The sequence below is a fragment of the Eptesicus fuscus genome, chromosome 1, assembly GCF_027574615.1.
Source record: "Eptesicus fuscus isolate TK198812 chromosome 1, DD_ASM_mEF_20220401, whole genome shotgun sequence".
Lineage (NCBI taxonomy): Eukaryota > Metazoa > Chordata > Mammalia > Chiroptera > Vespertilionidae > Eptesicus > Eptesicus fuscus.
In genome coordinates this window covers 117,869,438-117,896,116 of record NC_072473.1, presented here as the reverse complement: position 1 = coordinate 117,896,116, position 26,679 = coordinate 117,869,438, and the positions used below count along the sequence as shown (strand labels likewise).

At 40.5% G+C, this 26,679-nt stretch overlaps 3 pseudogenes; 2 read left to right on the top strand and 1 right to left on the bottom strand.

The window, feature by feature from the left end:
• Positions 1–856: 856 nt before the first annotated feature.
• On the top strand, positions 857–1,317 carry LOC103301908 (60S ribosomal protein L21-like; annotated as a pseudogene).
• A 10,238-nt stretch (positions 1,318–11,555) lies between these two features.
• Positions 11,556–11,825, bottom strand: LOC114228832 (translation machinery-associated protein 7-like; annotated as a pseudogene).
• Positions 11,826–19,287: 7,462 nt separating this feature from the next.
• On the top strand, positions 19,288–20,533 carry LOC129149949 (60S ribosomal protein L9-like; annotated as a pseudogene).
• The last annotated feature ends 6,146 nt before the right edge of the window (positions 20,534–26,679 follow it).

The window sequence follows — 26,679 nt, the reverse complement described above, 5'->3', positions numbered from 1 at the left end:
ACTTAAAATTATATTAATACATATAGAAAACTTTTCTGTGAAATTAAACTTTTCATACACACTTAATGTTAATTACACAAACGTGTCTACATAAGTAAAAACAGGTAAACTAATTTGTCAATTTTTTAACATACCCATTTGGAAAACCTGATTTATTATATAATGGACTTTCAGCTTTAACAGACATCCTCTTGCCCGAATTAGCCCATTATATCAAGGTTTTATTGTATAAATTACGTGTGACAGAAAGGGAAGATCCTAACAGTCTGTTAGACTTCCCTCTGTGTCCCATTTTTTTTTTTCTGAGTAGCCCTTTAAGACTTCGATTAGCATAAGTTTCTTCTTTCTTATCAACCTGTGAATTGCCAACTTTCCCTCTGAAATCCCAGACCCCTGCTCCCCTTTTCTCCTTTGTCCAGAAAGGCACATAAACCTAAACTGCCTAATGCATTTCTGGTCACATATATTATGGCACCCCTGAATGTACATCCATAATAAATCTTGGGCATTTTCTCTGAGTAATATGTCTCATGTTAATTTGATTTTTAGCCCAATTAGAAGAACTTAGGAAATGGGAGGAAAGTTACTTTTTTCAGCTCCAACAGAGGCATACTATTTCTTTGCTTTTATATGGACCAGTGGTTTCCAACCTGAAGCTTTCTATCTCTACAACAGAATGGAAAACCTTGCTTGCTAACACACACTTATATAATTATATAACTATTATTTAACCTTTGTTAAGTTATTCATTGAGAAACACTGACTTAGCAATAAATAAAAACAAAAATTTAGATTTTTAGCTGGAACCACCATTTTCCAGTAATTTGACAAAATAACCAACATAAAGAGAAAGAGGAGAGACACCCGCCATATGTTCTCTAGGCCTTTTAGAAAACAGGGAGTTGTTCCCTTGGCCACATACATATGAATCTACAAGAAAGATGATATTGTGGACATCAAGGGAATGGGCACTGTTCAAAAAGGAATACCCCACAAATATTCCCATGGCAAAACTAGAAGAGTCTACAATGTCACCCAGCATGCAGTGGGCATTGTTGTGAACAAGCAAGTTAAGGGCAAGATTCTTGCCAAGAGAATTAATGTACATATTGAGCATATTAAGCAATCCAAGAGCAGAGATAGCTTCCTGAAACATGTGAAGGAAAATGATCAGAAAAAGAAGGAAGCCAAAGAGAAAGGTACCTTGATTCAACTGAAGAGTCAGCCTGCTCCACCCAGAGCAACATACTTTGTGAGAACCAATGGAAAGGAGCCTGAGCTGCTGGAACCCATTCCCTATGGATTCATGGCATGAAAAGTGGGAAAAAAATAAAAGACCTCTGTATTGTTTTTTTTTAAAAAAAAAAAAAAAAAGGAAAATTTTAATGGGTAGCTTGATTCAATACTTGACTTTTTACTGATTGGTTTTGACATCTCATAGACCACTGATTCTTAACTGGGGACCTTGTTCTCTAGGGGTGGATTTCAAAATCTCCAGAGCAATGTTATATGGAGTGTAACTTGAAACAGCATACTTACTACCATAAAATATTTTATATTTATAAAATGGAAAAGATAAAATATTTTCATAAAAGAATCTATAGAAAAAAACACTCTCAATGGAGTTCAGGGACATACGTTTTTATGTTTTTTAAAAGGAGATATGTGTTTGAATAGGTTAAAATAGAGCATGGAATGTTTAGCCACAGCTCCCAAAATGCTCTAGGGCAGGGGTCCTCAAACTACGGCCCGTGGGCCACATGCGGCCTGCCGAGGACATTTATCCGGCCTGCCGGGTGTTTTTGCCGCCGCTGCCTGTCCTGCTTAACAGCTGACTTAGCAGTGTGCATAGGAATTTGTTCATAGTTTTTTTTTTTTAAACTATAGTCCGGCCCTCTGAGGGACAGTGAACTGGCCCCCTGTTTAAAAAGTTTGAGGACCCCTGCTCTAGGGGAAGGTTTCTGTTATGCCTGAATAAGTAATCTGTTAGCAGGTTATGCAAATTGTCAGCATTAGGAACTGGTCCACAGTTAGTGCACAGAACATTCACTAACATACAGTAAAGGGATGGTGAGCCAAAGCAAAGCAAAGCAATCACCACAACTATTAAAACCAAACAATGAAGAGTAAGCTGCCAAAAAGCAAATCAAGATGGCCTTGGGTGTTTTGTATGAAAGATAATGTAGGATTGTCAGATTTAGCAAATAATTCACATTTAGGACATACTTAAACTAAAAATATATATTAATTTTCTATCTGAAGTTAACATTTAACTGGGCATCTTGTATTTTATCTGGCAACACTTAGTGAAACCTTGCCTCCAGCACATCAATAAGATAACACTTCCCAAAGAATTATGCAATATATCATAGGAGCATATATGTAATATATCAGAGCAAGCAATTCAACTTGATCATTTATTCAGAAAGTGTTCTTGCTCCCAGTGCTGCCCAATAGCTCCTTAATGAGAAATGACTATGCTAGCGCCCTGGCTGGTGTGGCTCAGTTGGTTGGAGCATTATCCCCTACACCAAAAGGTGGCAGGTTCAATCCTGGTAAGGGCACATACCCAGGTTGTGGGTTCAATCCCTGGGAGGCAACTGATCAATAGATGTTTCTTACATTGATGTCCCCCCTCATTTCTTCTCCCCTCCATAAAAGGCTGTATTGGCTGTCACTGCTCAGATTCAACCTCTGGTAGGAACAGCAAATAAAAACCACCCTTTATGGAGAAAACATTATTAACCTTTGAGAGGAAGCAAACCCCAAAAGTTTGGTATATCAATTATTTTAATGTGGTTATTTTTAAGAAACAAAGGACTCAGAAAGAGCCTTTGACCTACCATTCCCCTTACCTGTATAAAGGGAATCAGATAGTAAAGTATGAAGGGAGCTATCACTGTAGCATAATATGAACTAAGTATTGCAGACAGGACAGAACCTGCAGTCTGTTAGATTCCCCATTGTTTCTGGGTGAACCTGCAAGAATTTGATTACCAAATTTTGTCTTTTATTTTTTTATCCTCACCTGAGGATATTTTTCCCACTGATTTCTAGAGACAGTAGAAGGGAGGAGGAGGCGATAGAGAGAAACATCAATGTCAGAGAGACACATGGATCAGTTGCCACCTGTGCACGAACCACGACCAGGCCAGGGATCAAACCAGAAACCCTTTGGTCCAAGGGCTGATGCTCTAACCACAGAGCAAACCTGCCAGGGCTGATTACCAAATTTTTGTTCTTTCTTATCTATCTGTGAATTGCCTACTTTCCCTTTTAAGTCCCAGACCCCTGCCTCCCACCCCTTAGTCAAAAATGGTATATAAAACTCAACTGCTTAATATGTCCCTTGGTCTTATGTTCTTATGATACCCATATGGTCATTTTCTTCTGTTAATATGTCTCATGTTAATTTTATTAGTCTAGCCAGAAGAACTTAGAAAGGAAGAAAGAAAATTATTTTTATCCCCCCCACATCTTTAAAGCTTGACATACATGCTTTGATATAGTATCTATACTTTCCTTATTTTGAGAGTTCAGCCTTTTATTGGGTCATAGCCTAAATAGCCATTCATCTACTCAACCCAAGTTATTGGAAGTTAGGATTGAGGCAGCAAGGTAAATGAATTATAGGAAAGGGCAGTGAGTAGGCTAGGATTCAAGGGACCAGAGTTCTCTTTCCTTTTCTGCCATGAACTGATTATGTTACCATGTAAAATTCATTGCACCTCTTTTGGTGTCATGATCCAAAAGAGTAAAATTAATAAGTTAAACTAGTGATTTACTCATCAATTGTTTACTGAGCACCTTTTATACCCTAGAACCAGAACTAAGGAGTTGAGATACTCCTATCAAGGGGCTCATGTGCCACTATGTTTCTATATTTGAATATTCCACCATTTGGATTTTGAAATGATTTTTCAGGTCTTATTTGGAGAGAAGAATCTCTAAAATTCACCATGTTACTTATCCAAACTTCCCCAAATTCTTTGTAAAAGTTTGAGTAATTTAAAGATTAAAAGCATACTGTTTTCATTGGTAAATTTCATAACTCCTTTTTCAAAGTTAATATTAACCCATCTAAAAAGAACAAAATTACAAACCTTAGAGATGATGAAACTGGAATATTTAAGTTTGTAATCTATTCTTTTTTTTTCTTTATTGATTAAGGTATTACATATGTGTCCTTATCCCGCATTGCCCACCCATCCCCACTCATGTCCTCATCCCCCTGTAACCTATTCTAAAAGTAATTTTAGAGTGCAGATAATCTTTTGAATATTCTTTGAGTAAGAATTACTTGAGTTATAGGTCACATGTAAAGCAGTTTAAAGGACTTATTGACAAACACATTCCTACAGACTAATATGAGTGAACAGTTCTTAGCTTGTCAGTTCAGCTTGGATGAAAACATACAATTAACAGATTGAACAAGCAATATAGATGTTTCCCATCAACCTTTGACAAATGAAAGGTAAGCAGAGCTGTGTGCCTCTCATAAAGTGCTGACTTCGTTATGCTGAGGCTTGTGTTATATTGAAAATGCTTTACATCTGTGAATGGAAAATGAAAATTCTGTCATCCATAGCCAAATGTATTTTGCACATAAGATGATGTGCACTACTTTACTATGGACACAAAGTCTATGAGTACCCCACAAACCCAGGCCATTGGAGATGGGCATTTTAGCATTAGTACCAGGGCAGCTCATAAACAAAAACAAAGCAAAAAATAAACCAAACAAACCCCTACCAAATTGTAAATTTACATTATGACTAATTATATGTTCAAAGAACAATTCCCCTTTAAAAAATAAACCAATAACAATGTTCATATTTACCCACATGGGTAATCATGTGTGATAGTATATAAAATCAATCATATCCTCTCTTTAGATCCTAACCTGTCATGAAATTTCAGATGGAAAACTTCATTCTCATTACTGTTCCTATAGTAGCACATATTAAGCAATCTTAATCAGACAGAAATATGGTTTCTGCTGCAGATACGAATTAGTATTCAAACTCATCATTACAGGTATAGCTTAAGGTAGAATGGTATAATAAAATGAGCAATTTGGAAATCTGCAACAAAACATCTTGGCTTCAAGGCCCTAGCTCCACAATTACTAAACTGTTCTCTGAGTGGCTTTAAACCATCTACTGGCTCTCTCCCTGAAACCCAAGTCTTCTTTTTCATAAAATTGGAATATATTAGTACCCACCCAACATGAGATTCAAATGGAATATGGGTGAAAACATTTCTTAACGTCTAAGTGTTCTAAAATGTTAATTATATCAACAATAACGATAGTAATAAATCCATCTCATAATTGTCCCTCATAGATGTTTCCAAGTATTGATTAGAAAACAGGGGTTGGGTTTTGATGTTGAACAGAACCAAATCATCTCTGGAATAAAATCTGCCTACATACTAAGGTTAATTTCACATATTTGTATACATCTTCTCTAAGAAATGCCCATGATCTACTCCTCATCATTCAGTTCTCAGAATCAAAAGCTGCCTCCTCAGGGAGGCCCTCCTTGAATACAGTATCTAGAGTAGTGCTTCTTATTTCCATCTCTATAGAATTGCTTTATTTTATTACATGGAATACGTCACTACCTGAAATTATTTTAATACTAGCATTCCCATTGCAGGAAAAATCCTGCAATAGGGTTTCCTGCTGCACTCTACCTCGCCCCGCCTGCTCTCCTCCCTTCTTCCCCGCCCCACCTTCTCTGCCAGCCTGCCTGCTTTTCTCCCTTCTCCCCCGGCCCCGCCTGTGCTCCTCCCTTCTCCTCCCCCCCCCCCCCGGCTTGCTTGCTTCTCCGCAGCTTTGCTCCCTTCTGCAGCTCTTGGCTTCTTTCTAAGCTGTCTTGATATGCAAATTAGCCACCATCTTGGTTGGTGTAATTTGCATACTCATCCTGATTGGTTGGTGGGCGTGGCTTGGGCGTAGCAAAGGTGCGATAAATTTGCATATTTGTCTATTATTAGGAAGGATAATTATCATCTATATTACCCCACAAGAATGTGAGCTCCAAGAAGGCAGAGAATTTATTGGTCCTGTCTACATGTTTACCTCTGTATTCCCAGTGATTACACAAGTACTTGGCACATAGAAGATTTCATAAATATTTACTAAATAAACAAGAGAATGGATTTGCTAACTCCTTGAAGCAATAGAAATGTTTTTTTTTTTTTTTTTTTTTTTTGGATCAAGAAAGTAGGCTTCTGGCCTGTCATTTACTAGGTACGAATTTTTCCAAACTTGTTCCCTAGAGGGATTTTTTTTTATAAATGCAATGCCCAGGTGTTTGTTGGTTTTTTTTTTTTTTTTGGAGGGGGGTTTCTTAGTCAAATGCTTCAAAATTCAAGTTAATTCTCAAGGTGAGTAATTAGGATAAAACTTAATTCTTCAGATGAATTCTAAAGAATTATTTCTCCAGAAGCCATTGGGCTGCATTTAAATCACCATTTCACTTTGGAGTCTGAATGATACAATTTATAAATCCCCATGAATCAAATTAACTAGATAACTGCCAAAATGTAATCCCATTCGGAGAGTGAAATACCTGGTTTTATTGTCTACATTATTTAAATGAACTCCATTATTTAAACTTCACTTCCATTCGTGCTGTTTTAAGATAGCCTGTGTTGTGAGCTTTTAGCTCTAAAAATAGATGTAATCCTAAAATTTGCTCAATTTTCTTTAGATTATTCAAAATTTGAAATGTCATTATTTTCCCCTTCTTCCATGAATTTATACTCCACACATTTATCCCACAGGAATATAAACATCTCACCAAGGCTTTACGTTATAATTATAAGGAAAGTACCAACAAAGTTTTCTATATGGTTCATTATTAATAAAATGTAACTTTGGTTAATGTTATTTAAATTTTAAGGTCATTAAAGTTTTTGCCTTTGAAAACTGTTTTATGGTCTTGTAAGATTTCTTGGGCTATTTGTAAGTCTGTCTAATAAAAATCCATCCCAGGGGATTATACACATGAATTAAAGACAAATAATTCTTTTGCCTGGGCTTCTTACCAGGTTTTAGGTTCAACTCCTATATCATTCATCCTTTTCTTTCCAGTGAAGACTTTTACATTTGCATTTTAGTTCTCATTCTTTAAACATCTGGCTACAGCTCTACCTGCAGTTTTCTATGAATGTGGACAATTATGGTAGGAGTTATTGTTCTATTCTGGTGCATTAGCACCTGTTACCATTATAAGGCCTGCAAGCAAATAGCTCCGAAATAATAGCAACTGATTTAGAAATGAAAGTCACAATGCCTTTGTGCTTATATAGCACCATTTCCCCCCTAGTAGGTTTATGAAAACCATTTCATCAATCCTCTAAGTAAGGGGTTGGCAAATTTTCTGTAAAAAGCCAGATAGTAAAATTTTAGACTTAGTATGTCATATAGAATGTGTCATAACTACACAAAAAGCAGGATGTAAGTAAATGGACATGGCTGTGTTTCAATAATGCTCAGTTTATGGGCACAAAAATTGGAATTTAATATAATTTTCACATGCCACGAAATACTATTCTTTTGTTTTTTGTTTTTGTTTCAACCATTCAAACATGTAAAAATCATTCTTAGTTCACAAACCATACATAAACAAGAGGCAGGCTGCATTTGGCTGCGGGTCACAGTTTTCCAACCCCTGATCTAAGCTGTCCCATGATACTGTACATGGCAGAAATCATCATCCCATTTTCCTATGATGATGACAAATACAACACTAAAAAGTTGAGGAAGTTATAGCAAGTTCAGAAGAATTTATGGCCATTCATTCTTTCACTCAGCAAATTATTTCTTGAGTGCCTATTTGGCTATAAATGAATGTTGATGAATCCTTGTGTTAGCATGTCCTCCAAAAATTCAGATATCAATATGTGCCTCATGCCTGCAGGTCAAATAATTTCCTACACAAGGAGAAAGGCCTTGCTTTAGCACTTAGTGACTGTACACCCAGTGGCTACAAGACTTGTAGCGATTTTTCAAAGAAACTAAAACTATAAGGAAAAATAAAACCTGATCCTTACACGTTTCAGTCCTATTCATACTGACCTGATTTAGTGTCCCTATGCAAAGAGAGAAGCAAAAATCAAAACATAAACAACAAAAACAAGCAGAATGGTATTCAGAGTTCAGTAAAATTAGGCTGAAAACAACATGGAAACTTCCAGGTCAAAATGTATAAAATATATAATGTACTTTTAGGTTAATTCCTCAGAGAACCGGGTGGCATTATGATATGGGGGACAAGTAGCAAAATTATTATTCTAAATAGTTGCTTAGTCCTTGGTTTTAGAAACTTCAATAATAGCCCAGTGCTCTATAACTCCAGCCTCAAATATGACACATAATGAACCTTTTAAAGAGCATTTCTATTACTACAATATTACTTTTAAAATATTAACTTAGCACCCCAAACATCAAGGGGGCTAGTTAATTGAGAGCAAGGCAGTTCCTACTAAGACAGACCACTTGAGGTATGAGTTAAAGTGTAATTGATTATATATTTGAGAAACTCATGTCTACATAAAATATGTGTATATTCTCTATTAATCCCCATGAAATACAATTTTTTTTTTGCCATTTCAAATGAGTTGGTTTAATTCCAGGCAGGGCAAACTTCCAGATAGAACAAAGACTAAAGAACACACTTTGACAGGATTCAGGGCTGGGTTTACTCACCTCACAGCTAAGGGTGGAATGGCAGAATGAGACCTGAAGAGATGAGATAATGCATGATTATTATGATTTTTTATGTTTATTGTTGAGATTATTACAGATGTTCCTCTTTTTTCCCCATCTTTAGCTCCCTCTACCCAGTTACCACCCCACCCCAGGCCTTTGCCACCCTCTTATCTGTGTCCATAGGTACCGCATACATGCATATAAGATCTTTGTGCAATCTCTTCCTGCACCCCCCACACCCCTTTCCCTCTGAGAATTGTCAGTCTGTTACATTTCCATGCCCCTGATTCTATTCCATTCAACAGTTTATTCTATTCATCAGATTTTTTATTCATTTGATTTTTATATTCACTTGTTGATAGATATGTATTTGTTGTCACTTGTTGTTCATAATTTTTTATCTTTACCTTTTTCTTCTTCTTCCTCTTCTTAAAGAATACCCTTCAGCATTTCATATAATACTGGTTTGGTGGTGATGATCTCCTTTAGCTTTTTCTTATCTGTGAAGCTCTTTATCTTACCTTCAGTTCTAAATGATAGCTTTTCTGGGTATTCTCGGTTGTAGGTTCTTGCTATTCATCACTTTGAATATTTCTAGCCACTCCCTTCTGACCTGCATAGTTTCTGTTGAGAAATCAGCTGACAGTCATATGGGTACTCCCTTGTAGGTAACTAACTGTTTGTTTTTTTTTTTTTTTCTTGCCGCTTTTAAGATTCTCTCTTTGTCTTTTGCCCTTGGCATTTTAATTATGATGTGTCTTGGTGTGGTCCTCTTTGGATTCCTCATTTGGGGTTCTCTGCACTTCCGGGACCTGTAACTCTATTTCTTTCACCAGGTAGGGAAAGTTTTCTGTCATTATTTCTTCAAATAGGTTTTCAATATCTTGCTCTCTCTCTTCTTCTGGCACCCCCATAATTGGAATGTTGGTACGCTTGAAGTTGTCTCAGAGGCTCCTTACACTATCTTCATATTTTTGGATTCTTTTTTCTTTTTGCTCTTCCAGTTGGGAGTTTTTTGCTTCTTTGTACTTCAAATCTTTGACTTTATTCTTGGGATTCTCTAGTCTACTGTTGAATCTCTGTATATTATTTTTTATATCAGTCAGTGTATGCTTAATTTCTGACTGGTCCTTTTCAATTTTTTTGGCATTCTCACTAAGATACTTGAAGGTCTCACTAAGTTCCTCAGAGGTTTCTAGAAGATTCTTGAGTAACCTTATAAATGGTTTTGAACTCTATATCCAGTAGTTTGATTTCTTTCATTTGTGACATGTTTCTTTGTCTCCGCATTTTTGCTGCTTCCCTGTGTTTATTTCTATGAATTGGGTAGAGCTGCTAAGTCTCCTTGAGTTGCTAGAGTGGCCTTGTGTGATAGGTGTCCTATAGGGCCCAGTGGTTAAGCCTCCCCATTCACCTAAGGTGAACACTCTTGGTATACCCCTTTGTGGGCTGTGTGCACAGTCTTGTTGTAGTTGAGCCTTGATTGGTGAGAGGAATTAGCCTCCAGGCCAATTGGCTGTGGGGACCAACTGTGACTACAGTGGGAGCACTGCTGTGCAGGAGACACCCTTATGGAGCAGGACTTGCTTCAGTGGGACTTTGGTGCTTACTGAGTCTGCCCCTTGAGTGTGTCACTTATGGATGTGAAGAGTTGTAATCTGGATGGTCTCACTCTGACCACTGGGTACACTGGCTCTTGGATCTCCAAGGAGGTGCAAAGTCAGCCACTACCTGGGGCCACCCAGCAGGAACTACAGAGAGATCTGCAAATTCCTCCTCTTTGTATCAGGTTTGGAAGTGCCCAGACAAGGCCCACCTATGAAGCAAGGTAGGCTGGTGCTGATGCCTGGTCTTGGGCCTTTTATTAATAGGTTTGGGGTTCCCTGACCCAGCTGCAACTTGTTTGACTAGTTTTAGCCTGATAAAGGACAGGCCATTCATATGCAAATGCTGCTATGCACAGCTTGGGTAGGGTTGTAAATTGAGCGGGGTTGGGTCTCAAGGAATCACCAAGGTGGAGCAAACAGAAATGGTTGCCAGTCAGCCCTGCTACTGCGGAGGTCCCAGCACAGGAACAATGATCCCTGCGAGCACCTCTGTCTAGAAGAAAGCCTCCCCCAAGTTCCTGCCCTGATTCTAGACAGTCCAGTTTCTCCTTGTATGTGTCCGGGTCTGCCAGAGCCTTGCCCACCACTGGAGCTCAGAGGAAGCAGGAGCTTGTAAGTTCAGTTCATGGTGCTGGCCTTTTAATGGGAGCAACTGGGTCTCCATCAGCCTCTATGTCACTGAGCCCCAATCCACAATTGTTTTTACAGTCTGTAGTTCTTACTGCCCGTAGGGACTTCTTTCCCCAGCTCTGGGACCCTGGGCTGGGGGTCTGGTGTGGGGCTGGAACTCCTTGCTCCTCCAAGTGGCCATGGCAGAGGCAATCTCCCTCTCGATTAAAAAAGTGGTACACCCGGGTGCTGGACCAGCCCGTTCTGTGCCTCCACACTTCCTACCAGTCTCAATGTGCTTTCTTCTTTACCTCTCTAGTTGTAGTACTTCCACTCAGCCAGCTTTCCCACGGTTCTGGATGATATTTGTTCTGTATTTTAGTTGTAATTTTGATGTGGTTGTGGGAGGCAGTAAGTACAGGCGTTTACCTATGCTGCCATCTTGGTTCCTCTCTATTATGATTTTTTTTACAAAAGTTTATTCTTCAATGTACAACAGGCTCCAAGACAACACTTCATTCTAGCTATAGATGGCAAGAGATGTTATAACAGGGAATCTAGATGTTAAAACAAGAATGGAATTAAGGATCACCATTGCCCCAGGCACAAGGAATACCTCACTTTTTGCCAGATTTCTTCATTCCACCTGTGGCCAAGGGGCCCTTCCCTGCTGCCTTCTCTTTTAGCTCCTCAGATTCTGCTTTTCTTTTTGCTTCTGCTTGAATCCCTTACTTCCTAGGGAGAAGCAGAGTGGGTTCACTCTAGGCTGGTTTCCCAGTCACTCTGTGCCTGCTGACACCTCCACGCCACTCTCACCTAGTCCATCTCCTTGGCCTGCTTCTTGGGCTGTTTCAGGGCTGCTTCTTGCCACCTTTGCAGCTGGACATGGCTCCTCAACAAATACAATTTAATTTAATAATCCTTTTTCATTTATCTTTCTTATGTTCAGTTATTATCCTTCTTAATGTAGATTTATTTAAAAATCATATAGTCTGCATAATGAGTGTGTAGAAATAATATGCATTAAAGGATTAAAGGAACAAAGTGGTCCAATAAGCTTTGGGCCATATCAATTCTGAAAGCCACAAGTATCAAGTGTGTAATCCAGCATTTGGTTAAGTTTTAGGTATAGACATGTACTGACATTATAATTAGAAGAATGACCACAGTCTTAGAATTCCTTATAAATTAGACAGTTTAAGACTCTGGAGTAAATAATGATCCAGAAGAGTAATTCTAGATAATGACATACATACAATTTTACTGATCAGCTTATGCCTCATGTATAAGGACAGAAAAACCAAAAAAATTCAGTGGATGGGTCAGTGCTATAAATAATGCTCCAGGATGGTTTGGTACAAGGCATGTAGTCATTATTCTAAGTCTTGGATGCATTCTTCAAAGCCTAGCCTTTAAGCCATGACCTATACTACTCGTATTATCCATTACAATATGCTTAGAATAATGCAGTTAGTGGGATGTATTATTCTCATCTAATTACCACCAATATACTGTACTTTACCAAGTGTAGGAAAGATCTTTACATTTTTAGCTGTTTTTGCAGTGGAGTAGTGAGCTTTCACTAAATCTCCTGATAAGCCCTAAGAATGCAGTGTCCTGCCAATTCCCCATGAATTAATTCTGTTTGGCCTCATGCTTCACTGTTATTTGAGTGAGCTAGTTATCAACAGGCAGCATTACCTTCACTTTTATACTGAAATGTTGAATTTTTTAAAAAGTGATATTGAGACTACTCAATGTAAAGCAAAATTATTATTTTATTTGGGAATAATTTTTGACCTCTGAAGAGTCAAAAATACAGAGGACAGAGGACAGTTTTGCTGTTAGTACAGTGATGTATGACTATAAAGCAAAGATGAATTTTCAAGATTGCATGAAGGAGGGTGTTTAGTTAAAATAAAAGGTTAATTGAGACCATAAGTACACATACTGTTGTTTGAAGGCTGGAAAGTGAGGATGTTATGTCAGTTTTTGAATTTTACAGGAGTAAATGTTTTTGGCACTATGAAAGATACTGAAAGTCAAAATGACTCATCCCTCTACGCTAAATAAATAGAAATTCATAAAAAGAAAAAAGCTGAATTCAAAGACAAGATTAACATCTCCTTGGACTAGGAACAGAAGAGAAACTGCAAAGCAGTGTGAAGCCAATGATATGCAGAGTTCTGAGTCTAGAAGCATGCAGTGCTACCCCAGACTTAGACTTCAGTTACAGGGGTGTGTCAGTAATAAAAGAGCTCAGAAGCAAGTAAGGTGGAGAGCCAAGGGCCCTGAGGACAGGAATCCTGAACAGGGTTACAGATTTATAAGAGACTTCTGACCTAGGTAGAAAAGGAACAAGGAAGGCACAGGATTCCACTTCAACAATGAGCTAGGGACCCAAAAATACAATATGGGCACTAAAAACTCAACACAAAAATGACAATCCTAAACCCCCAGGTACATGACAACTTTAAAAGCACTGCTAAATAACTCTTGAGTTAAAGATGAAATCCCTATGGAAATTTTATAAATACATGTAGAACTTAGAGAATAAAAGTACACACTGCATATTAACATTTGTGGGGTATACCTGAAGGTATATAATGAGGGAGACAGATAGTATTAAATGCCTGTATTAACTATAAGGAAGGTGGAAAAATAAGTGAGTTCAATATATATTTCAAGAAGTTAGAAAAATAACCTCAGACTAACTTAAAAAGTAAAAGGAAGGAAAAATAAAAATAAGCAGAGAAATTATTGCAATGAAGAAAAAAGGCAGAGAAAGGTACTATAAAAGTAAACACTGGTTAAATTTTTTTTAAAATTATAAAATAAACAATTGGCATAACTGATAAAAAAAGAGAAAAGAAAAAATAAAACTAAAAAGAGAAAATACAGATACAATAAAAACTACAAAAAACAAAAAATATAACTTAAAATATTTATGCAAATAAAAACCAAGTAAAGAAATAAAACATTAAAAATGAATAGTCACCATTTAACAAATGTAATGTGTAATCAAAAGTCTCTGACTTTAAGATACAACAGGTTCATAAAATTTCAAATGCACAATTTATCAGACTTTTAAGGAGTTAGATAACCTCTGTCTCTATAAACTGTTTCAGAGACTTAAAAGAGAGGGAAAACTTCAACTCATTCACTGAGGCTTGTATAGCCATGACACAGAAACCTCACAAGGGCAATTTGAGAAAGGAGAATTGCAGACCAATCTTACTCATGAAAAAATCCTTTAAAAAATATTGAACCAAATCCAGGGATGTGTAAAACAATAATAAATGATGGCCAAGCTGAGTTTATCCAAGAAATGAAAGGCTGGTTTAAAATTATAACAATTAAAGATAATTAAACAAATTACAAACTAAAGAAGCAAAAACATGTGAATAAACACAGAAATAACAGTTAACAAAAATTAAGGTTTATATTTAAAAACCTTTATATATATAGCAAATTAGGAACACAGCAGTAGTCTCTCTGACTTCTTAAAGGGTATCTATTAAAAACCTGCAGTAAACATAATAATCAATGGTATAATTTTAGAAGTGTTCCCATTACAGTCAGGACAAACACACCAACTCTTACCACTTCTATTTAACATATTAATGGACATCCTAGAAAATGTAATAAAACAAAGAAAATAAATCAGGTATAAAAATGGAAAGGATGAGTCAAAACTGTTATTATTTCCAAAGATATAACTACATAGAAAAATCCAAGAGTGAATACAAACTATTAGAACAAGAAAGTTTAGCAAGGTTGCTAGAACAAAATCAATATACTAAATTCAATAGCAAAACTCTATACAAGTAATAACCAATTAGATAATTCAATAAAAAAATACGATTCAATTTGTAGTATTAACAAAAGCCAAAAAGAACCTAAGGATAAAATCTAGCAAAAGTTATGCAAAACATTTATGGAGTAAGCTACAAAAATTATTGAATGCCATAAAAAAGTATAATGACTGGAGAGATAAAATATGTTCAGGAATTGTAGGGCTATAATCATAAAGATATGACTCGCACTATAATTAATTTATAAATTTAATGCACTGTCAATCAAAGACATAAGAAACAAACTGAAAACAAGTCGCAAACTTGGAGACAACAACTGCAAAGATCATAACTACAAAAATTGGTATCCATATTTCATTAAAAAAACAACACACAACTAATCAAAAAGTAGAAAAATGAACAAATGATACCAATAGGCAATTCTCAGACAAGGAAATCTGAATGGACATATGAAAAAGCTCTTTCTCACAAATAATTCATAGCATATAAATTATGTCAGTGAGGGTTCATAACATGCATGCAGACTGACAAGAATTTAACAATAGCAAATATAGAGAATCAGGAATTTCATGCACTGATGGTGGGAGTCCCATATCATGTACTTTGGAGAGCAATTTGACAGTACTTAGCAAAGTTGAGGATATTCATCCTCTTTGATACAGAAATTCCACTTTTAGGTATATATTCTGAAGTACTTTCTCACACAAACACACACAGAAATACTCATGAGAATGTTTACTGAAGTACTGTTTACAAAATTAAATTTGGGGAATAGTCTAAATGTCCATTAACAGGGGAAGATAAGTATATTCATCTAATAGGCAATGAAAAGAATTACACAAAGCCTCACATACCAGCAAAGTTAAATCACAGAAACAATGTTAAGAGATAAAAGAACACTGAAGAAGAATCTATATTTAAGGAAAACCTATTTGTATGCTGTAAAAAATAATAATAAAGCATAAAAGGGAATGATAAATATCAAATTCAGTATACTGGTTATATCTGAGAGTTAAATTTGAGAGGAAGAGAAATGGGATGGGGTAAATAAGAAGTTTCAATTTTGTCTGTAATGTTTTAAAGCCTAAAAATGAATCTACAGAAAATATAGTAGCATAGATTTGAGCTGAGTACAAGAGTGATGAGTATGTATTTGCTATGTGAAATCCCTGTACACTTAACATATATCATCATTAATAAAAATATCCTATATAATAAAGACATAATATGCAAATTGACTATTACTCCAACACACAAGATTGCCGCCCTCATGTGGTCAAAGTTGGCTGCCCCCATGTGGACACAAGATGGCCACCACAAGATGGCCAGCAGGGGAGGGCAGTTGTGGGCGATCAGGCCAGCAGGGGAGGGCAGTTTGGAGGGACCAGGCCTGCAAGGGAGGGCAGTTTGGGGGGATCAGGCCTGCAGGGGAGGGCAGTTGGGGGTGATCAGGCCTGCAGGGGAGGGCAGTTAGGGGTGACTGGGCTGGCAGAGGAGGGCAGTTGGGGACAACCAGACCTGCAGGGGAGGGCAGTTGGGGGTGACCAGGCCAGCAGGGGAGGGCAGTTATGGGCGACCAGGCTGGCAAGGGAGGGCAGTTAGGGGAAATCGGGCCAGCAGGGGACCAGTTAGGCGTCGATCAGGCTGGCAGGGGAGTGGTTAGGGGGTGATCAGGCTGGCAGGCAGAAGTGATTAGGGGCAATCAGGCAGGCAGGCAGGTGAGCAATTGGGAGCCAGTAGTCCTGGATTGTGAGAGGGCTGTCCCAGATTGGAGAGGGTACAGGCTGGGCTGAAGAACACACTCACACACTCCCATGCATGAATTCCGTGCACCAGGCCTCTAGTTTAGAAAACAATAAAAACTTTTCATCTAAAGTTCCTGAAAATTTCTCCCCAGTTTAGGAAGCAGGGTGGCGTTAAAACTCAGGATAAACTCATCCAGAATGAACAGTTTTGTACTCAGGTACTAGTAAGGTTGGCATTTAGCAGCTATATGCTGACTTCACATGCAGCTGAAGATTTCCAAATATTAAATCCAAATATAATAAATTCCATAAAATATCAAATGATTAAAATTACCATATAGGCTAATTTAAACATATATTAATGCATCTTAATGCCCCTTGTATACCTCCATAAAACCAAAAACCAAAAAACAAAACAAAAAAAACCCATGACATTGAGACGAGAAACCAAAGAAACCTAAAAATCATGAGCTGAGCTGATTTTTTAATTTTCTTATTAATTGCTGCTAAGGTAGAAATACCTTTTAATGAAATTTGGCTTTAGAGCTCAAATATATTACACTACTGGAGGCCCGGTGCACAAAATTCATGCACCTTGGGGGTCCCTTAGCCTGACCTGTGCCCTCTTGCAGTCCAGGAGCCCTGGGGGGATGTCTGACTGACGGCTTAGTGGGCCTAAGCTGTCAGTCGGGTCGGACAATCCTTAGCATTGCCATGGAGGCGGGAGAGGCTCCCACCACTGCCTCTGTGCTCACCAGCCGTGAGCCCAGCTTCTGGCTGAGTGGCGCTCCCCTGTGGGAGCACACTGACCACCAGGGGGCAGCTCCTGCATTCAGTGTCTGCCCCCCGTGGTCAGCACACATCATAGTGACCGGTCATTCCACCATTTGGTCATTTGCATATTAACCTTTTATTATGTAGGATACGCTGTAGATGAGGCCCCCTAGAACCGTAAGAAATGCAAAAAATTCACTGTTAACTCATTCTCGAATTGCCCCCACTTAAAATCAAATTGCCCCCCTCCCCTCTGTGGGGCGTGTGCTGCACCTTGGGAACCAGTGGGCTTGACACTTTTCCTCTCTGAGCTTCATTTCTGAATACATATGCATATACCATGGGAATTGTAATCTCTTCTCCGCCTACCTCACTGGGTTGTCATGAGGAGGTTCTGAGCTAATAAACCTAGAAATGTTTCATCAAGTAAGTGATGTCTAAATGGGAAGGGATTGTTATTTTTAAGCCCACAGGTACCCTTGCAGGCAGCAGGTGCTGATTAGGGGAGGAGAGCATGATTGTTTCCTGGGACTGTAGCTATGGAAGCTTTGCAGATCGTTCTGCAGGCCTAGGAAGGGTGGGCTCTAGCCAGCAGCTCTGTAAGGGGGGTACTAGGGGGGCAGCAAGGCTGAAGGGGGAGTAACTGTCAAACCTTCCCGCTTGGTGCAATTCTTTAAATTGTACCTGGCCTTTTTGAAGCTGTACCTTCTCAGGGCAGGGCTCCAATCTCCTGGAGCGGGGTGGGGGCCAGGCCAGGGCGGAGCCAGGCAGGCTAGGAGGGCGGGTTTAGCCACGCCCCCAGCGAGGTTCAGCGTGCTGCAGCTGCTGATACTGGGCTGCTGCTGTGGCCGGGGGGAGGGGGGGGGAAAGGGTCTGACCCTGGGGGGCAACTCAGGCCTGCCTCCACCTGGGTCTGGAGTTGTAGGGAGGAGAGGCGTGCCTGGCCCCAGTGGAGAGAGCCTGGCACTGGTGGGCTGCGGGCCCAACTTGCCTCAGGGGCGCTGAAGGGTGGTAGCCAGAGTGGTATTGTTGTGGGTGCCCCTGGCAGAGGTGGCGGGAAAGAGATCAGGAGTCAGAGGTGGGGGCTGCAGCTACCCCAGAGGCTGGGTCTTCTCCCTATCCAGCAGCCTCCAAGTTCCCCCAGGGGTGCAGGGGCTAGGGTAGGGTGTCTGTGCAGGGGGATTAGAAGAGCTCCCCGTGGCCACTTCCTCTTCCTTCTTTGCAGTCCGGGCTACTGTCAGGCATGCTCCTCAGACCCGCGGGAACTTGGCTCCAGCGACCTGCCCCCTGCTGCATGCACATCCTCCTGCTGGTTTGTCAATATGCAAATTGGTCATTACTGGGACACTGTAACAGCAATTAGCATATTACCTCTTTATATGAATAGATAATTACCTAAAATTCACATATCCTACATAATAAAAGGGTAATATGTAAATTACCATCACTCTGCTACGCCCACGATTGGGCCAGCGGGAGGCATAGGGGGCGGGACTCAGGGTGGCCGGGGTGGCCGATTGGGCTGGCGGGACGCTGAGCTCGCTTAGCCAGCAGCGGCACGAGCTCAGCGTCTGGGCCATGGCTGTGCTGCAGCACAGAAGGGGCCTCTGGGGCAGCGAGCCCACGTCCTGCTGCGGACCATCAAAAGCGGGGAGCGAAAGCGGGGGAGCTGGCTGTCTGTCCACTCCGGCACCAGGCCTTTCGAAAGCCTCTTTCGAAAGGCCTGGTGCACCAGTGGACAGACAGACAGCTCCCCCGTGATTGAAAGCGGAGAGCTGTGTGTCCGCTTCAGCACCAGTGGACCCCCTGCCATCAAAAGCAGGGAGCAGGCTGCTAGCAGTGTCTGCGGAGTGTGCTAGGCTTTGTGGGGCAGTGGATATGGCCTGGATGGCAGGTTAGGCCTAGGGGACCCTACAAGTGCATGATTTAATCATGCACTGGGCCTCTAGTAGAAGATAATAGAGAGGGGAAGAGGGAGATAGGTAAGGGGAATAAAAGGGAGGGCAGGAGAGACCATGCTCCAGGTGCCCAAGACTCTGGAATTCCCCACCCAATATCTAGAACTCATTTCCAAAATTTATCAGGGCTTCTACTCCAAGTCCTTACAGCTAATGGTAAACATGATTTTTGTGTATACATCCCCGGGTTCAACTGTGTCAACAGGTAGCTGTTTGCAGGAGATGTGAATGGAAATTATAGATTGGGTGGGATGTCAACTGTGTATATGTGAGGATACTTATAGGTGTATAAGTGTTCTAAATTTGAACCTCGCCCTCTAGGTAACTTTGAAGGTAAATTTGTCAAGAGAGGAGTATATAATACATTTACTTAAAAGTGTGTTAAAAAGAAGTTATTGGTGTGTGTGTGTGTGTGTGTGTGTGTGTGTGTGTGTGTAAGTGATAAGAATAGTGTTCTTTGCCACATCTACTGTGAGGATAAAGACCATTATGAGCAATCAGACTGTGGACATCCCAGAAAATGTGGATATCACTCTGAAAAGACACACAGTTATGGTGAAGGGCCCAGAAGCACCCTGCAGAGGGACTTCAACCACATCAATGTATAACTTAGTCTCCTTAGAAAAAAAAGGAAGAGGCTCCAGTTGACAAATGGTGGGGATATAGAAAGGAACTGGCTACCATTCACACTATCTGCAGTCATGTACAGAACATGATCAGAAACAAGGAGGCATGGATCAGACTGTCGGGCCTCAGAGGGAGGGTAGGGGAGGGTGGGGGTAAAGGGGAGAGATCAACCAAAGGACTTGTGTGCAAGCATATGAGCCTAACCAGCGGTTAAGGACAACAGGGGGGTGGGGGCATGTGTGGGGAGGGGTGTAGGCTGGGAATGGGGGGATGAGGACAAATATGTGATACCTTAATCAATAAAGAAATAAATTAAATAAATAAATAAATAAATAAATAAATAAAAAAGGGTATTACACTGGGCTTCCGTTACAAGATGAGGTCTATGTACACTCACTTCCCCATCAATGTCGTTATTCAGGAGAATGTTTTTCTCTTGTTGAAATCAGAAAGACATTTCTTGGGTGAAAAATATATCTACAGGGTTAGAATGAGGTCAGGCATTGCTTGCTCAGTATCTCAAGTCCAGAGAGATGAGTTGATTCTTGAAGGAAGCAACATTGAACTTGTATCAAATTCAGCTGTTTTGGTTCAGCAAGCCACAACAGTTAAAAACAAGGATATCTGGCGATTTTTGGATTGTAGGTATGTTTCTGAAAAAGGAACAGTTCAGTAGGCTGATAAATAAGATCTAAGTTGTCCAGCTATAGAAACACAAAATGGTGAATGATTTGTTACATTTTCAATATTTTAAAGATGCAATAAAAGTCTTATATTGGATAAAAAAGAGAGATAAGACTAGCTGTCATGCTCATCTCACAACTGTGGTGAGAATTAACTGACTTAATGGTTATGAAAAAGTTTTGTAGCCTACCAGCATTAGATAAAGGACATCACTCTTGTTTTCCTGGTATAATCTTCCATGAAATATTCTGATTTTCTACTCTGTGGAGACCTTAGGCAATGTTGATTCTGCATTGATGCACATTGAGTCATGATGGTCTTCAGGTTGCCTGAAGCTGAATCAATAGGTGGTCCTTTTACCCTTCTTTTGGGCTAGCTCACTAGCTCCAGTCCTTTGAAGTCTTACTTTCATCCTGATCTACGTCCTGTCTGATTTTTCTTAAATTTACTCATAAACCAGTTGTTCTTATTTATCCTCAGGCTAAATATTGTCAACGGATATTGATCACTCTTTCTTGGAAACAGTCTATATTACATCAACTCTTTCCAATATCCAGAAGGAGATACCCCATCTCTTCTCACATTTTGCAGCATTTTAAAGTCAAAACATCCATGCAAGCAGTAGGCATGCTTTTTCACATTTTGCAGATGGAAAATCTAGACTCAGAGTGGTATTTGTCTAAGGTCATTAGGCAAAGCTTATATTTGTTAAACCTGGGACTGGAATTTAGGTTGGTCTGATTACAAAGTCTATGTTCTTTCTCCTATGCTTAAGATAACTTAATAAACCTCAAAGGTATATATTTACACTGTTCTCCTTTTAATGTTTTGAACTCATACAGCCAGTGCAGTAAGAAGAACCAGGGATTCCTCCTGGAAGGAAGACAGGCCAAAGTTCATTACAGACCTCTTTTAGAAAGCTAACAGGAAACAAGTGGTGTTGCATTTCCCTGTAGTCTGTCCATGCCCTACGCCAGTGGTCTGCGAAATCATTAGTCAACAGAGCCAAATATCAACAGTCCAACGATTGAAATTTCTTTTGAGAGCCAAATTTTTTAAACTTAAACTTCTTCTAATGCCACTTCTTCAAAATAGACTCGCCCAGGCCATGGTATTTTGTGGAAGAGCCACACTCAAGGGGCCAAAGAGTCTCATGTGGCTCATGAGCTGCAGTTTGCCGACCACGGCCCTAGGCAACAGTCCTTGCAGTTTACACAAAGTAAAAGCCAGTTTGCTGGGGGGGCGGGGGGGGGAGGGAGGGCATGGATCAGATTTAAGACCAAGCTGGGGAAATTTGGCCATGGTAAATATTTGGAATAGGATTAAAGATCATAATCTAGGCCAATTTACTGGCACAACTAAAAGAGATTTACAAAACCATATTCAGCCACCACCTAATCCCTATTCGAATAGCTATTATCAAAAAGACAAGAAATAACAAGCTTTGAAGAGTATATACAGAAAAGGGAACCCACATACACTGCTGGTGGGATTAATAGGTACAGCCACCATGGAAAACAGTATGGAGGTTCCTCAAAAAAATTAAAAATACAACTAACTACCATATGATCCACCAATTTGTCTTCTGGGTATTTATTCAAAGAATATAAATCACTAATTCAAAAAGATATATACACCACTTTGATCATTGTGGCATTATTTATAACTACGGGCCCAGCAAGCAAAATCGCGCAAGACCCAGGACCCAGAGTCCTGCAGCTTGGCAGGACCGAGAAGGAGTCCCACAGCCACCACCGCCATGGGAGGCAGGACCCAGAAACCCACCCTTGCCTCAGGTCAAGTCCTCCAGAGTCAAGTCCCCACCCACCCGCAGGTGCCTCACCAAACACACAGCCCTGCTCACCCCACTCACGCAGCCTCCTGCTAATCAGTTGTTATGCCAGGATGGAGTGATGACCACAGACTTTTTATATAATAGATAGATAAGTTAGGGAAACAACCTAAGTGCCCATAAACAGATGAGCTGATAAAGACAATGTGAGACACACACACCTACACACACACACACACACACACACACACACACACACACAAACACGCACTCACACACTGGAATACTACTTAGATATAGAAAAGACAAAACAGTGCCATTTCTGACAACTTTGGATGGACCTTGAGGGTATCATGCTAAGGAAAATAAGTCAGATGGAAAAGGAAAAACAAAGTATAATTTCACTTATATGTGGAGAATAAAAGCAAAAAATAAATAAACAAAAACAAACAAACTCAGATACAGATAACAGATTGGTGGTTACAAAAGGGGAAGGAGGAACAGGGGAGGGCAAAATGGGTAAAGGAGGTCAAATGTATGATAACAATGGAAACTACTGTGGTAAACATGCTATATAGTGTAAACAGATATCGAATTATAATACTGTATACCTGAAGCTTAAATAATGTTATTAAAAATATTACCTCAATTAAGAAAATATATTTACTTGATGATTAGATCTGTGTCATTTGTATTATATAAGTGATTGAATTTGATTAGTGACTATCTATAGTGTATCTGCTAACTTTTTTTTTTTTAATCCTCACTCAAGGATATTTTTCCATTGAATTTAGAGAGAGTGGAAGAGAGAGGAAAAGACAGAGAGAAACATCACTGTGAGAGAAACACATCGATTGGTTGCCTCCTGCTCATGCCCCCACCAGGGCCAGGGCCAGAGAGGAGCCTGCAATGGAGGTATGTGCCCTTGACCAGAATCAAACCCGAGACCTTTTGGTCTGCAGGCTGACTCTCTATCCACTGAGCCAAACTGGCTAGGACTATCTGCTACTTTTTAACTAAAATATTTCAAGCCATTTAAAATATATTTTAGTGGCATATAATTTGGTTAATCCCATAATTTTTGAAAGAATCTACAGGCAATATGAGGCCTTTTTATCCTCTTGAAATCACAGAATCACAATTGGCTAAAAATTATCAAACTCAAATCTTGAAATATTCAAAGAAGGCTGGCATTTGGAAACCCATAAAGCTCAAATAAACTCTTACATATGTGAAAAATACATTTCTCATTCGTACCACATTGTTTTCCTTGCTCCATAAATGTATTTACTCTAACTGGTCTTTTGTTGACTTACCAAAAATCTTTAGTTCAAAAATATGTCAAAGGAAATTTAATTATCAAGGTGAAAAAGGGAGATCTAAATGGCTGCCAATGTAAAGGCAGGCTGCAAGATAGTGTGTTAAGTGAGAGAATGAAAGGAGAGTGTGTGAACGTATGGGGAGTGTCTATTTGAGAGTGAGGGACAGCTATATCCCAAGGGACTGTTGGGGACTGCCAGACCGGGCTCTCCTGATCGGGCAGCCTCCACTACTGCTGAAATCTCTCCTGACCTAGAAGACAAGGTAGGAAAAAATACCCAAGCAGAACAGCATCTAGAAATAAAAAACTTAAAAAACAGGAGGAGCGCCTAAGGAAAATTTGGGACACAACCAAACAAAACAACATCTGCATAATAGGGGTGCCAGAAGGAGAGGAAACTGAGCAAGGAATAGAAAACCTGTCTGAAGAAATAATGACAGAAAACTTCCCTGAGATAGGGAAGAAAAAACTCACACAAGTCCAAGAAGCTCACAGAGTCCCAAACAAAATGAACCCCAAAAGACCGACACCAAGGCACATTATAATTAAATTGCAAACACCAACGACAAAGTAAGAATTTTAAAAGCAGCCAGAGAGAGACAAAGTTACCTACAAAGGATCTCCCATCAGACTAGTGATTGATTTCTCAACAGAAACACATCAGGCCAGAAGGGAACGGGATGAAATATACAAAATCATGCAAAGGAATGGTCTGAATCCAAGAACACTGTACCCAGCAATGCTGTCAATCAAAATTGAGGGGAAATCAGGAGCTTCACATACAAAACAGGACTAAGGTAGTTTATTACCACCAAAACAGCAATGCAAGAAATGCTAAAGGGTCTGCTGTAAAAAGAAGAAATAAGAAGCAAAGAAGGAACATAGGCATAAAGAATAAAAATGGCAACAAACAAGTACCTATCCTACCTAATAATAGGGTAATATGCAAATAACCATCACTCCGCTACGCCCACGATTGGGCAGCGGGAGGCTTGGGGGCAGGACTCGGGTGGCCTATCCTGTCAATCAATTAGAGGCGCAGGGCGCAGGACTCGCGAGTCCCGTGCCCTGCACCACTCAATGACCGGATCGGCCGCTGATCCGGGCTGTTGAGAGGCGCCAGGCAAGCACTCGGGCGGCTGATCCGGTCATTGAGAGGCGCGGGGGGGGGGGGGCCTCGTCCCCCCCCCCCCCCCCCCCCCGCGCCTCTCAAAGACCAGATCAGTGGCCGCTGAGGGGGGCTGCCGTGGATACCTGGCTCCCCTGCCATCGAAAGCGGGGAGACGGAGCAGACACCCGGCTGCCCTGCCATGTAAAGTGGGGAGGGGTGTCCTCTCCAGCTCCAAGGCCAAAAAGCGGGGAGCCGGTGTACTTGCCAGAGTCCATTAAGCAGGCCAAGGAGCTGGACCTTGCGGGGCTGGGCCTACAACCCCTCTTCAGCTTGAGCTTTGAGGAGGAGGAGCTGCAGCAGCTGAGGCTGGTGGGACAGCATCAAGCAGAACCACTCACAGGCAACCATCTTTGAGATCAACGCCTCCAGCCGGGACCTGAGCAGCCAGGTGACGTGGGCCAAGCGGCAGAAGGACTGCAAGGCCATCGCCAGTTTCCGGCAGGGCCGGCAGGAGCGGCAGGAGGGCCTGGCTGGTCCAGCCCCGAGCTGCCAGTGTGGCAGGCGGAGCAGCCTGGGGAAGAGGAGGAAGATGAGGAGGAGGTGGCAGGAGAGAGCATGGAGGATGTCTCATAGAGGTTGTGGGTCGAAAACGGCAACAACCAGGACCTGAACAGGGAGCCAAGAAGTGGAAGGAAGAGGCCCAGCAGCTGGACCAGGATTTCTATGTCCCCTATCAGCTCAAAGATTTCGACAGTGAATGGGTCCTAAGTGTTGGTGGGGACCAGAGGTACCTTTGAGCAGCAGGTGGCTGGTGCTGTCCTGGACCTGATGGGCGAGGCCCAGAACCTGACCAGGGGCCGGCAGCAGCTCAAGTGGGACTGGAAGAAGAAGTGGTTTGTGGGACAGTCAGGACAAGAGGACAAGAAGAAGATCAAGACAGAAAGTGGTGGCTACATCAGCAGCTCCTACAAGCGGGACCTCTACCAGATGTGGAAACAGAAACAGAAAATTGCCATATGCTGAACATCTGAGCCCCAGTGGGCTGCCAGCAGTCGGCCCTGTTGGCAGCGCTATTTCGGCCTGATCTGGTCGGGGCATGTGCAGGAGGCAACCAATTGATATGTCTTTCTCACATCCATGTTTCTCTCTCTGTCTCTCTCCTTCCCTTCTACTCTTAAAATCAATGAAAATGTCCTTAGGTGAGGATTAACAAAAAAACCAACAGTGCATACATATACACATATACAAAAATACATGAATATTGGAGGGTTGGGAAGCAGGGCCCCATAAGTGCACAAATTTTGTGCACCAGGCCTCTAGTCAATAATAACTTTAAATGTAATTGGATTAAATGCCCCAATCAAAAGACATAGGGTAGCTGAGTGGATAAGAAAACATGACCCATATATCTGCTGTATACAGGAAACCCACCTCAGAAAAAAAGGACTCACACAGACTGATGGTGGAGGGATGGAAAAGGTTTTTCAGGCGAATGGAAATGAAAAAAAAAAGTGGGGTAGCAATACTTATATCTCACAAATTAGATCTCAAAGTGAAGGACATAATAAGAGATAAGGAAGGCCACTTCATAATACTAAAGGGAGCAATCCAACAATAAGATGTAACTCTGGTAAACATATATGCACCGAATACAGGAGCACCCAAATACATAAAAAAAAACTTCTGGAGGATATCAAGGGAGATATTGACAGCAATACAGTCATAGTAGGGGACTTTAATACCCCACTAACACTTCTGGAAAAATCCTCTAAACAAAAAATCAGCAAAGAAACATCAATACTAAATGACACACCAGGTCAGATGAAATTAATTGACATCTTCAGAATATTTCACCCCAAAGCCACAGAATATACATTCTTCTCAAGTGCACATGGGTCATTTTCAAAGATAGAC